We start from the raw sequence: 12500 nt of genomic DNA, 5'->3' as shown, positions 1-12500 counted from the left end.
TCAATAAATCCTACTCTGACTAGCACTAACTATAGTGGAACTTTAGGATGATCAAAGTTTTTTTTTGAGCATGCTCACAGATTATACCTGCAGTATGTGAACTCTCTATTTATGCCCTGACTAATAACTCCAAAGCGTTACCATAAAGAAACAGACTCATCTTCACCTCCTGCAGGACAAGAAATACAGTACAGTAACCTTTACATCAAGGCTGCAATGTGTATGTGCTTATAGTGAGAAAGAGCAGGGGGTATAGCTCAGTGGTAGAGCATTCGACTGCAGATCGAGAGGTCCCTGGTTCAAATCCGGGTGCCCCCTATTACTTACTTTTAATGTATAGCATCACTTTGCAGTCTATACCTCGCTTGGGACTCAAGTAATGTAAAAACATACTCAAGTGGCAGTCAGGCAACCAAAAATGATGAAATGTCAACTTAATACTTTACCTCAGGAAAGTACAGTATCAGTGGCAGGTTTTGACTGCTAATTTGATAGAGAATTATACAGGATAAAATCACTATACATGAAGGATGAATGCTTTATTCCTAACTAACTTTGATAAATAAGGGAGTATTGGGCCTTAACATGGCAGAATTACAATTTTTTTGGTGCAGCCATGTTTTGAACTCATACTGATTTTGCAATTAGTCCATAAGGCATACATGCATTCCGAACATCTGAGCCCACTGACCTAAAAATCAAATATTTGATTTTATTGCCAAAATGTATCTCAATCAGTTAGTTTTCAGAAATTATTAATATTGGTTTAGTGACAATTTGTATTTTAGTTCTCTTTGGCTTCCATAAAACAATGTCACAACTGGATTTCAATATATACTACTCTGACTAGCACGAACAATAGTGGAGCTTTAGGATGATCAAAGTTTCTTTTTAAACATGCTCACAGATTATACCTACAGTATGTAAACTCTCTATTTATGCCCTGACTAATAACTCCAAACCTTTACCATAAAGAAACAGACTCATCTTCACCTCCTGCAGGACAAGAAACACAGTACAGTAACCTTTACATCAAGGCTGCAATGTGTATGGTCTTATAGTTAGAAAGACCAGGGGGTATAAATCAGTTGTTGAGCATTCGAGTGCATGTCGAGAGGTCCCTGGTTCAAATCCAGGTGCCCCTATAATTTGCTTTTAATGTATAGCGTCCCTTTGCAGTCTATACCTTATTTGGGACTCAAGTAATGTAAAAACATACTCAAGTGGCAGTCAGGCAACAAAAAATGTTGACATTTCAACTTAATACTTTACCTCAGGAAAGTACAGTATCAGTGGCAGGTTTTTACAGCTACTTTTGATAGAGAATTATACAGCATAAAATAACTGTACATGAAGGATGAATGCTTTATTCCTAACTAACTTTGATAAATAAGGGAGTATTGGGCATTAACATGGCAGAATTCAAAATTATTTGGTACAGCCATGTTTTCAACTCCGACTGATTTTGCAATTAGTCCATAAGGCATACATGCATTCGGAACATCTGAGCCCACTGACCCAAAATTTAAATATTTTATTTTATTAGCAAAAATGTACCATGATAAAATAGTTTTCAGAAATTATTAATATTGGTTTGGTAACAATTTGTATTTTTGATCAGTTTTGCTTCCATAAAACAATGTCACAACTGGATTTCAATAAATCCTACTCTGACTAGCACTAACTATAGTGGAACTTTAGGATGATCAAAGTTTCTTTTTGAGCATGCTCACAGATTATACCTGCAGTATGTGAACTCTCTATTTATGCCCTGACTAATAACTCCAAAGCGTTACCATAAAGAAACAGACTCATCTTCACCTCCTGCAGGACGAGAAATACAGTACAGTAACCTTTACATCAAGGCTGCAATGTGTATGTGCTTATAGTGAGAAAGAGCAGGGGGTATAGCTCAGTGGTAGAGCATTCGACTGCAGATCGAGAGGTCCCTGGTTCAAATCCGGGTGCCCCCTATTACTTACTTTTAATGTATAGCATCACTTTACAGTCTATACCTCGTTTGGGACTCAAGTAATGTAAAAACATACTCAAGTGGCAGTCAGGCAACAAAAAATGTTGACATTTCAACTTAATACTTTACCTCAGGAAAGTACAGTATCAGTGGCTGGTTTTTACAGCTACTTTTGATAGAGAATTATACAGCATAAAATAACTGTACATGAAGGATGAATGCTTTATTCCTAACTAACTTTGATAAATAAGGGAGTATTGGGCATTAACATGGCAGAATTCAAAATTATTTGGTACAGCCATGTTTTCAACTCCGACTGATTTTGCAATTAGTCCATAAAGCATACATGCATTCAGAACATCTGAGCCCACTGACCCAAAATTCAAATATTTTATTTTATTAGCAAAAATGCACCATGATAAAATAGTTTTCAGAAATTATTAATATTGGTTTGGTAACAATTTGTATTTCAGATCAGTTTTGCTTCCATAAAACAATGTCACAACTGGATTTCAATAAATCCTACTCTGACTAGCACTAACTATAGTGGAACTTTAGGATGATCAAAGTTTTTTTTGAGCATGCTCACAGATTATACCTGCAGTATGTGAACTCTCTATTTATGCCTTGACTAATAACTCCAAAGCGTTACCATAAAGAAACAGACTCATCTTCACCTCCTGCAGGACAAAAAATACAGTACAGTAACCTTTACATCAAGGCTGCAATGTGTATGTGCTTATAGTGAGAAAGAGCAGGGGTTATAGCTCAGTGGTAGAGCATTCGACTGCAGACCGAGAGGTCCCTGGTTCAAATCCGGGTGCCCCCTATTACTTACTTTTAATGTATAGCATCACTTTGCAGTCTATACCTCGTTTGGGACTCAAGTAATGTTAAAACATACTCAAGTGGCAGTCAGGCAACAAAAAATGTTGAAATGTCAACTTAATACTTTACCTCAGGAAAGTACAGTATTAGTGGCAGGTTTTGACTGCTAATTTGATAGAGAATTATACAGGATAAAATCACTATACATGAAGGATGAATGCTTTATTCCTAACTAACTTTGATAAATAAGGGAGTATTGGGCATTTATATGGCAGAATTACAATTTTTTGGGTGCAGCCATGTTTTGAACTCATACTGATTTTGCAATTAGTCCATAAGGCATACATGCATTCCGAACATCTGAGCCCACTGACCTAAAAATCAAATATTTGATTTTATTGCCAAAATGTATCTCAATCAGTTAGTTTTCAGAAATTATTAATATTGGTTTAGTGACAATTTGTATTTTAGTTCTCTTTGGCTTCCATAAAACAATGTCAGAACTGGATTTCAATATATACTACTCTGACTAGCACGAACAATAGTGGAGCTTTAGGATGATCAAAGTTTCTTTTTAAACATGCTCACAGATTATACCTACAGTATGTAAACTCTCTATTTATGCCCTGACTAATAACTCCAAACCTTTACCACAAAGAAACAGACTCATCTTCACCTCCTGCAGGACAAGAAATACAGTACAGTAACCTTTACATCAAGGCTGCAATGTGTATGGTCTTATAGTTAGAAAGACCAGGGGGTATAAATCAGTTGTTGAGCATTCGAGTGCATGTCGAGAGGTCCCTGGTTCAAATCAAGGTGCCCCTATAATTTGCTTTTAATGTATAGCGTCCCTTTGCAGTCTATACCTTGTTTGGGACTCAAGTAATGTAAAAACATACTCAAGTGGTAGTCAGGCAACAAAAAATGTTGACATTTCAACTTAATACTTTACCTCAGGAAAGTACAGTATCAGTGGCAGGTTTTTACAGCTACTTTTGATAGAGAATTATACAGCATAAAATAACTGTACATGAAGGATGAATGCTTTATTCCTAACTAACTTTGATAAATAAGGGAGTATTGGGCATTAACATGGCAGAATTCAAAATTATTTGGTACAGCCATGTTTTTAACTCCGACTGATTTTGCAATTAGTCCATAAGGCATACATGCATTCAGAACATCTGAGCCCACTGACCCAAAATTTAAATATTTTACTTTATTAGCAAAAATGTACCATGATAAAATAGTTTTCAGAAATTATTAATATTGGTTTGGTAACAATTTGTATTTTAGATCAGTTTTGCTTCCATAAAACAATGTCACAACTGGATTTCAATAAATCCTACTCTGACTAGCACTAACTATAGTGGAACTTTAGGATGATCAAAGTTTCTTTTTGAGCATGCTCACAGATTATACCTGCAGTATGTGAACTCTCTATTTATGCCCTGACTAATAACTCCAAAGCGTTACCATAAAGAAACAGACTCATCTTCACCTCCTGCAGGACAAGAAATACAGTACAGTAACCTTTACATCAAGGCTGCAATGTGTATGTGCTTATAGTGAGAAAGAGCAGGGGGTATATCTCAGTGGTAGAGCATTCGACTGCAGATCGAGAGGTCCCTGGTTCAAATCCGGGTGCCCCCTATTACTTACTTTTAATGTATAGCATCACTTTGCAGTCTATACCTCGTTTGGGACTCAAGTAATGTAAAAACATACTCAAGTGGCAGTCAGGCAACAAAAAATGTTGACATTTCAACTTAATACTTTACCTCAGGAAAGTACAGTATCAGTGGCAGGTTTTTACAGCTACTTTTGATAGAGAATTATACAGCATAAAATAACTGTACATGAAGGATGAATGCTTTATTCCTAACTAACTTTGATAAATAAGGGAGTATTGGGCATTAACATGGCAGAATTCAAAATTATTTGGTACAACCATGTTTTCAACTCCGACTGATTTTGCAATTAGTCCATAAGGCATACATGCATTCAGAACATCTGAGCCCACTGACCCAAAATTCAAATATTTTATTTTCTTAGCAAAAATGTACCATGATAAAATAGTTTTCAGAAATTATTAATATTGATTTGGTAACAATTTGTATTTTAGATCAGTTTTGCTTCCATAAAACAATGTCACAACTGGATTTCAATAAATCCTACTCTGACTAGCACTAATTATAGTGGAACTTTAGGATGATCAAAGTTTCTTTTTGAGCATGCTCACAGATTATACCTGCAGTATGTGAACTCTCTATTTATGCCCTGACTAATAACTCCAAAGCGTTACCATAAAGAAACAGACTCATCTTCACCTCCTGCAGGACAAGAAATACAGTACAGTAACCTTTACATCAAGGCAGCAATGTGTATGTGCTTATTGTGAGAAAGAGCAGGGGGTATAGCTCAGTGGTAGAGCATTCGACTGCAGATCGAGAGGTCACTGGTTCAAATCTGGGTGCCCCCTATTACTTGCTTTTAATGTATTGCATCACTTTGCAGTCTATACCTCGTTTGGGACTCAAGTTATGTAAAAACATACTCAAGTGGCAGTCAGGCAACAAAAAATGTTGAAATGTCAACTTAATACTTTACCTCAGGAAAGTACAGTATCAGTGGCAGGTTTTGACTGCTAATTTGATAGAGAATTATACAGGATAAAATCACTATACATGAAGGATGAATGCTTTATTCCTAACTAACTTTGATAAATAAGGGAGTATTCGGCATTAACATGGCAGAATTACAATTTTTTTGGTGCAGCCATGTTTTGAACTCATACTGATTTTGCAATTAGTCCATAAGGCATACATGCATTCCGAACATCTGAGCCCACTGACCTAAAAATCAAATATTTGCTTTTATTGCCAAAATGTATCTCAATCAGTTAGTTTTCAGAAATTATTAATATTGGTTTAGTGACAATTTGTATTTTAGTTCTCTTTGGCTTCCATAAAACAATGTCTCAACTGTATTTCAATATATACTACTCTGACTAGCACGAACAATAGTTGAGCTTTAGGATGATCAAAGTTTCTTTTTAAACATGCTCACAGATTATACCTACAGTATGTAAACTCTCTATTTATGCCCTGACTAATAACTCCAAACCTTTACCATAAAGAAACAGACTCATCTTCACCTCCTGCAGGACAAGAAATACAGTACAGTAACCTTTACATCAAGGCTGCAATGTGTATGGTCTTATAGTTAGAAAGACCAGGGGGTATAAATCAGTTGTTGAGCATTCGAGTGCATGTCGAGAGGTCCCTGGTTCAAATCCAGGTGCCCCTATAATTTGCTTTTAATGTATAGCGTCCCTTTGCAGTCTATACCTTGTTTGGGACTCAAGTAATGTAAAAACATACTCAAGTGGCAGTCAGGCAACAAAAAATGTTGACATTTCAACTTAATACTTTACCTCAGGAAAGTACAGTATCAGTGGCATGTTTTTACAGCTACTTTTGATAGAGAATTATACAGCATAAAATAACTGTACATGAAGGATGAATGCTTTATTCCTAACTAACTTTGATAAATAAGGGAGTATTGGGCATTAACATGGCAGAATTCAAAATTATTTGGTACAGCCATGTTTTCAACTCCGACTGATTTTGCAATTAGTCCATAAGGCATACATGCATTCAGAACATCTGAGCCCACTGACCCAAAATTCAAATATTTTATTTTATTATCAAAAATGTACCATGATAAAATAGTTTTCAGAAATTATTAATATTGGTTTGGTAACAATTTGTATTTTAGATCAGTTTTGCTTCCATAAAAAATGTCACAACTGGATTTCAATAAATCCTACTCTGACTAGCACTAACTATAGTGGAACTTTAGGATGATCAAAGTTTCTTTTTGAGCATGCTCACAGATTATACCTGCAGTATGTGAACTCTCTATTTATGCCCTGACTAATAACTCCAAAGCGTTACCATAAAGAAACAGACTTATCTTCACCTCCTGCAGGACAAGAAATACAGTACAGTAACCTTTACATCAAGGCTGCAATGTGTATGTGCTTATAGTGAGAAAGAGCAGGGGGTATAGCTCAGTGGTAGAGCATTCGACTGCAGATCGAGAGGTCCCTGGTTCAAATCCGGGTGCTCCCTATTACTTACTTTTAATGTATAGCATCACTTTGCAGTCTATACCTCGTTTGGGACTCAAGTAATGTAAAAACATACTCAAGTGGCAGTCAGGCAACAAAAAATGTTGACATTTCAACTTAATACTTTACCTCAGGAAAGTACAGTATCAGTGGCAGGTTTTTACAGCTACTTTTGATAGAGAATTATACAGTATAAAATAACTGTACATGAAGGATGAATGCTTTATTCCTAACTAACTTTGATAAATAAGGGAGTATTGGGCATTAACATGGCAGAATTCAAAATTATTTGGTACAGCCATGTTTTCATCTCCGACTGATTTTGCAATTAGTCCATAAGGCATACATGCATTCAGAACATCTGAGCCCACTGACCCAAAATTCAAATATTTTATTTTATTAGCAAAAATGTACCATGATAAAATAGTTTTCAGAAATTATTAATATTGGTTTGGTAACAATTTGTATTTTAGATCAGTTTTGCTTCCATAAAACAATGTCACAACTGGATTTCAATAAATCCTACTCTGACTAGCACTAACTATAGTGGAACTTTAGGATGATCAAAGTTTCTTTTTGAGCATGCTCACAGATTATACCTGCAGTATGTGAACTCTCTATTTATGCCCTGACTAATAACTCCAAAGCGTTACCATAAAGAAACAGACTCATCTTCACCTCCTGCAGGACAAGAAATACAGTACAGTAACCTTTACATCAAGGCTGCAATGTGTATGTGCTTATAGTGAGAAAGAGCAGGGGGTATAGCTCAGTGGTAGAGCATTCGACTGCAGATCGAGAGGTCCCTGGTTCAAATCCGGGTGCCCCCTATTACTTGCTTTTAATGTATAGCATCACTTTGCAGTCTATACCTCGTTTGGGACTCAAGTAATGTAAAAACATACTCAAGTGGCAGTCAGGCAACAAAAAATGTTGAAATGTCAACTTAATAATTTACCTCAGGAAAGTACAATATCAGTGGCAGGTTTTGACTGCTAATTTGATAGAGACTTATACAGGATAAAATCACTATACATGAAGGATGAATGCTTTATTCCTAACTAACTTTGATAAATAAGGGAGTATTGGGCATTAACATGGCAGAATTACAATTTTTTTGGTGCAGCCATGTTTTGAACTCATACTGATTTTGCAATTAGTCCATAAGGCATACATGCATTCCGAACATCTGAGCCCACTGACCTAAAAATCAAATATTTGATTTTATTGCCAAAATGTATCTCAATCAGTTAGTTTTCAGAAATTATTAATATTGGTTTAGTGACAATTTGTATTTTAGTTCTCTTTGGCTTCCATAAAACAATGTCACAACTGGATTTCAATATATACTACTCTGACTAGCACGAACAATAGTGGAGCTTTAGGATGATCAAAGTTTCTTTTTAAACATGCTCACAGATTATACCTACAGTATGTAAACTCTCTATTTATGCCCTGACTAATAACTCCAAACCTTTACCATAAAGAAACAGACTCATCTTCTCATCTTCACCTCCTGCAGGACAAGAAATACAGTACAGTAACCTTTACATCAAGGCTGCAATGTGTATGGTCTTATAGTTAGAAAGACCAGGGGGTATAAATCAGTTGTTGAGCATTCGAGTGCATGTCGAGAGGTCCCTGGTTCAAATCCAGGTGCCCCTATAATTTGCTTTTAATGTATAGCGTCCCTTTGCAGTCTATACCTTGTTTGGGACTCAAGTAATGTAAAAACATACTCAAGTGGCAGTCAGGCAACAAAAAATGTTGACATTTCAACTTAATACTTTACCTCAGGAATGTACAGTATCTGTGGCAGGTTTTTACAGCTACTTTTGATAGAGAATTATACAGCATAAAATAACTGTACATGAAGGATGAATGCTTTATTCCTAACTAACTTTGATAAATAAGGGAGTATTGGGCATTAACATGGCAGAATTCAAAATTATTTGGTACAGCCATGTTTTCAACTCCGACTGATTTTGCAATTAGTCCATAAGGCATACATGCATACAGAACATCTGAGCCCACTGACCCAAAATTCAAATATTTTATTTTATTATCAAAAATGTACCATGATAAAATAGTTTTCAGAAATTATTAATATTGGTTTGGTAACAATTTGTATTTTAGATCAGTTTTGCTTCCATAAAAAATGTCACAACTGGATTTCAATAAATCCTACTCTGACTAGCACTAACTATAGTGGAACTTTAGGATGATCAAAGTTTCTTTTTGAGCATGCTCACAGATTATACCTGCAGTATGTGAACTCTCTATTTATGCCCTGACTAATAACTCCAAAGCGTTACCATAAAGAAACAGACTTATCTTCACCTCCTGCAGGACAAGAAATACAGTACAGTAACCTTTACATCAAGGCTGCAATGTGTATGTGCTTATAGTGAGAAAGAGCAGGGGGTATAGCTCAGTGGTAGAGCATTCGACTGCAGATCGAGAGGTCCCTGGTTCAAATCCGGGTGCCCCCTATTACTTACTTTTAATGTATAGCATCACTTTGCAGTCTATACCTCGTTTGGGACTCAAGTAATGTAAAAACATACTCAAGTGGCAGTCAGGCAACAAAAAATGTTGACATTTCAACTTAATACTTTACCTCAGGAAAGTACAGTATCAGTGGCAGGTTTTTACAGCTACTTTTGATAGAGAATTATACAGTATAAAATAACTGTACATGAAGGATGAATGCTTTATTCCTAACTAACTTTGATAAATAAGGGAGTATTGGGCATTAACATGGCAGAATTCAAAATTATTTGGTACAGCCATGTTTTCATCTCCGACTGATTTTGCAATTAGTCCATAAGGCATACATGCATTCAGAACATCTGAGCCCACTGACCCAAAATTCAAATATTTTATTTTATTAGCAAAAATGTACCATGATAAAATAGTTTTCAGAAATTATTAATATTGGTTTGGTAACAATTTGTATTTTAGATCAGTTTTGCTTCCATAAAACAATGTCACAACTGGATTTCAATAAATCCTACTCTGACTAGCACTAACTATAGTGGAACTTTAGGATGATCAAAGTTTCTTTTTGAGCATGCTCACAGATTATACCTGCAGTATGTGAACTCTCTATTTATGCCCTGACTAATAACTCCAAAGCGTTACCATAAAGAAACAGACTCATCTTCACCTCCTGCAGGACAAGAAATACAGTACAGTAACCTTTACATCAAGGCTGCAATGTGTATGTGCTTATAGTGAGAAAGAGCAGGGGGTATAGCTCAGTGGTAGAGCATTCGACTGCAGATCGAGAGGTCCCTGGTTCAAATCCGGGTGCCCCCTATTACTTGCTTTTAATGTATAGCATCACTTTGCAGTCTATACCTCGTTTGGGACTCAAGTAATGTAAAAACATACTCAAGTGGCAGTCAGGCAACAAAAAATGTTGAAATGTCAACTTAATAATTTACCTCAGGAAAGTACAATATCAGTGGCAGGTTTTGACTGCTAATTTGATAGAGACTTATACAGGATAAAATCATTATACATGAAGGATGAATGCTTTATTCCTAACTAACTTTGATAAATAAGGGAGTATTGGGCATTAACATGGCAGAATTACAATTTTTTTGGTGCAGCCATGTTTTGAACTCATACTGATTTTGCAATTAGTCCATAAGGCATACATGCATTCCGAACATCTGAGCCCACTGACCTAAAAATCAAATATTTGATTTTACTGCCAAAATGTATCTCAATCAGTTAGTTTTCAGAAATTATTAATATTGGTTTAGTGACAATTTGTATTTTAGTTCTCTTTGGCTTCCATAAAACAATGTCACAACTGGATTTCAATATATACTACTCTGACTAGCACGAACAATAGTGGAGCTTTAGGATGATCAAAGTTTCTTTTTAAACATGCTCACAGATTATACCTACAGTATGTAAACTCTCTATTTATGCCCTGACTAATAACTCCAAACCTTTACCATAAAGAAACAGACTCATCTTCTCATCTTCACCTCCTGCAGGACAAGAAATACAGTACAGTAACCTTTACATCAAGGCTGCAATGTGTATGGTCTTATAGTTAGAAAGACCAGGGGGTATAAATCAGTTGTTGAGCATTCGAGTGCATGTCGAGAGGTCCCTGGTTCAAATCCAGGTGCCCCTATAATTTGCTTTTAATGTATAGCGTCCCTTTGCAGTCTATACCTTGTTTGGGACTCAAGTAATGTAAAAACATACTCAAGTGGCAGTCAGGCAACAAAAAATGTTGACATTTCAACTTAATACTTTACCTCAGGAATGTACAGTATCAGTGGCAGGTTTTTACAGCTACTTTTGATAGAGAATTATACAGCATAAAATAGCTGTACATGAAGGATGAATGCTTTATTCCTAACTAACTTTGATAAATAAGGGAGTATTGGGCATTAACATGGCAGAATTCAAAATTATTTGGTACAGCCATGTTTTCAACTCCGACTGATTTTGCAATTAGTCCATAAGGCATACATGCATACAGAACATCTGAGCCCACTGACCCAAAATTCAAATATTTTATTTTATTATCAAAAATGTACCATGATAAAATAGTTTTCAGAAATTATTAATATTGGTTTGGTAACAATTTGTATTTTAGATCAGTTTTGCTTCCATAAAAAATGTCACAACTGGATTTCAATAAATCCTACTCTGACTAGCACTAACTATAGTGGAACTTTAGGATGATCAAAGTTTCTTTTTGAGCATGCTCACAGATTGTACCTGCAGTATGTGAACTCTCTATTTATGCCCTGACTAATAACTCCAAAGCGTTACCATAAAGAAACAGACTTATCTTCACCTCCTGCAGGACAAGAAATACAGTACAGTAACCTTTACATCAAGGCTGCAATGTGTATGTGCTTATAGTGAGAAAGAGCAGGGGGTATAGCTCAGTGGTAGAGCATTCGACTGCAGATCGAGAGGTCCCTGGTTCAAATCCGGGTGCCCCCTATTACTTACTTTTAATGTATAGCATCACTTTGCAGTCTATACCTCGTTTGGGACTCAAGTAATGTAAAAACATACTCAAGTGGCAGTCAGGCAACAAAAAATGTTGACATTTCAACTTAATACTTTACCTCAGGAAAGTACAGTATCAGTGGCAGGTTTTTACAGCTACTTTTGATAGAGAATTATACAGTATAAAATAACTGTACATGAAGGATGAATGCTTTATTCCTAACTAACTTTGATAAATAAGGGAGTATTGGGCATTAACATGGCAGAATTCAAAATTATTTGGTACAGCCATGTTTTCATCTCCGACTGATTTTGCAATTAGTCCATAAGGCATACATGCATTCAGAACATCTGAGCCCACTGACCCAAAATTCAAATATTTTATTTTATTAGCAAAAATGTACCATGATAAAATAGTTTTCAGAAATTATTAATATTGGTTTGGTAACAATTTGTATTTTAGATCAGTTTTGCTTCCATAAAACAATGTCACAACTGGATTTCAATAAATCCTACTCTGACTAGCACTAACTATAGTGGAACTTTAGGATGATCAAAGTTTCTTTTTGA

General features: G+C 35.7%; 10 non-coding genes across 10 annotated transcripts; all 10 read left to right on the top strand.

The window, feature by feature from the left end:
* Positions 1-246: 246 nt before the first annotated feature.
* Positions 247-318, top strand: TRNAC-GCA (transfer RNA cysteine (anticodon GCA)). The gene has a single exon. It is a non-coding gene; the product is annotated as a tRNA-Cys (tRNA).
* A 1583-nt stretch (positions 319-1901) lies between these two features.
* Positions 1902-1973, top strand: TRNAC-GCA (transfer RNA cysteine (anticodon GCA)). The gene has a single exon. It is a non-coding gene; the product is annotated as a tRNA-Cys (tRNA).
* A 756-nt stretch (positions 1974-2729) lies between these two features.
* Positions 2730-2801, top strand: TRNAC-GCA (transfer RNA cysteine (anticodon GCA)). Its single transcript has one exon. It is a non-coding gene; the product is annotated as a tRNA-Cys (tRNA).
* Positions 2802-4384: 1583 nt separating this feature from the next.
* Positions 4385-4456, top strand: TRNAC-GCA (transfer RNA cysteine (anticodon GCA)). The gene has a single exon. It is a non-coding gene; the product is annotated as a tRNA-Cys (tRNA).
* A 757-nt stretch (positions 4457-5213) lies between these two features.
* On the top strand, positions 5214-5285 carry TRNAC-GCA (transfer RNA cysteine (anticodon GCA)). Its single transcript has one exon. It is a non-coding gene; the product is annotated as a tRNA-Cys (tRNA).
* A 1582-nt stretch (positions 5286-6867) lies between these two features.
* On the top strand, positions 6868-6939 carry TRNAC-GCA (transfer RNA cysteine (anticodon GCA)). Its single transcript has one exon. It is a non-coding gene; the product is annotated as a tRNA-Cys (tRNA).
* A 757-nt stretch (positions 6940-7696) lies between these two features.
* Positions 7697-7768, top strand: TRNAC-GCA (transfer RNA cysteine (anticodon GCA)). Its single transcript has one exon. It is a non-coding gene; the product is annotated as a tRNA-Cys (tRNA).
* Positions 7769-9358: 1590 nt separating this feature from the next.
* Positions 9359-9430, top strand: TRNAC-GCA (transfer RNA cysteine (anticodon GCA)). Its single transcript has one exon. It is a non-coding gene; the product is annotated as a tRNA-Cys (tRNA).
* Positions 9431-10187: 757 nt separating this feature from the next.
* Positions 10188-10259, top strand: TRNAC-GCA (transfer RNA cysteine (anticodon GCA)). Its single transcript has one exon. It is a non-coding gene; the product is annotated as a tRNA-Cys (tRNA).
* A 1590-nt stretch (positions 10260-11849) lies between these two features.
* On the top strand, positions 11850-11921 carry TRNAC-GCA (transfer RNA cysteine (anticodon GCA)). The gene has a single exon. It is a non-coding gene; the product is annotated as a tRNA-Cys (tRNA).
* The last annotated feature ends 579 nt before the right edge of the window (positions 11922-12500 follow it).

The sequence above is a fragment of the Pseudophryne corroboree genome, chromosome 1, assembly GCF_028390025.1.
Source record: "Pseudophryne corroboree isolate aPseCor3 chromosome 1, aPseCor3.hap2, whole genome shotgun sequence".
NCBI classification, from domain to species: domain Eukaryota; kingdom Metazoa; phylum Chordata; class Amphibia; order Anura; family Myobatrachidae; genus Pseudophryne; species Pseudophryne corroboree.
The sequence above is the reverse complement of the archived record's forward strand: the minus strand, read 5'-3'. Positions and strand labels throughout refer to the sequence as shown.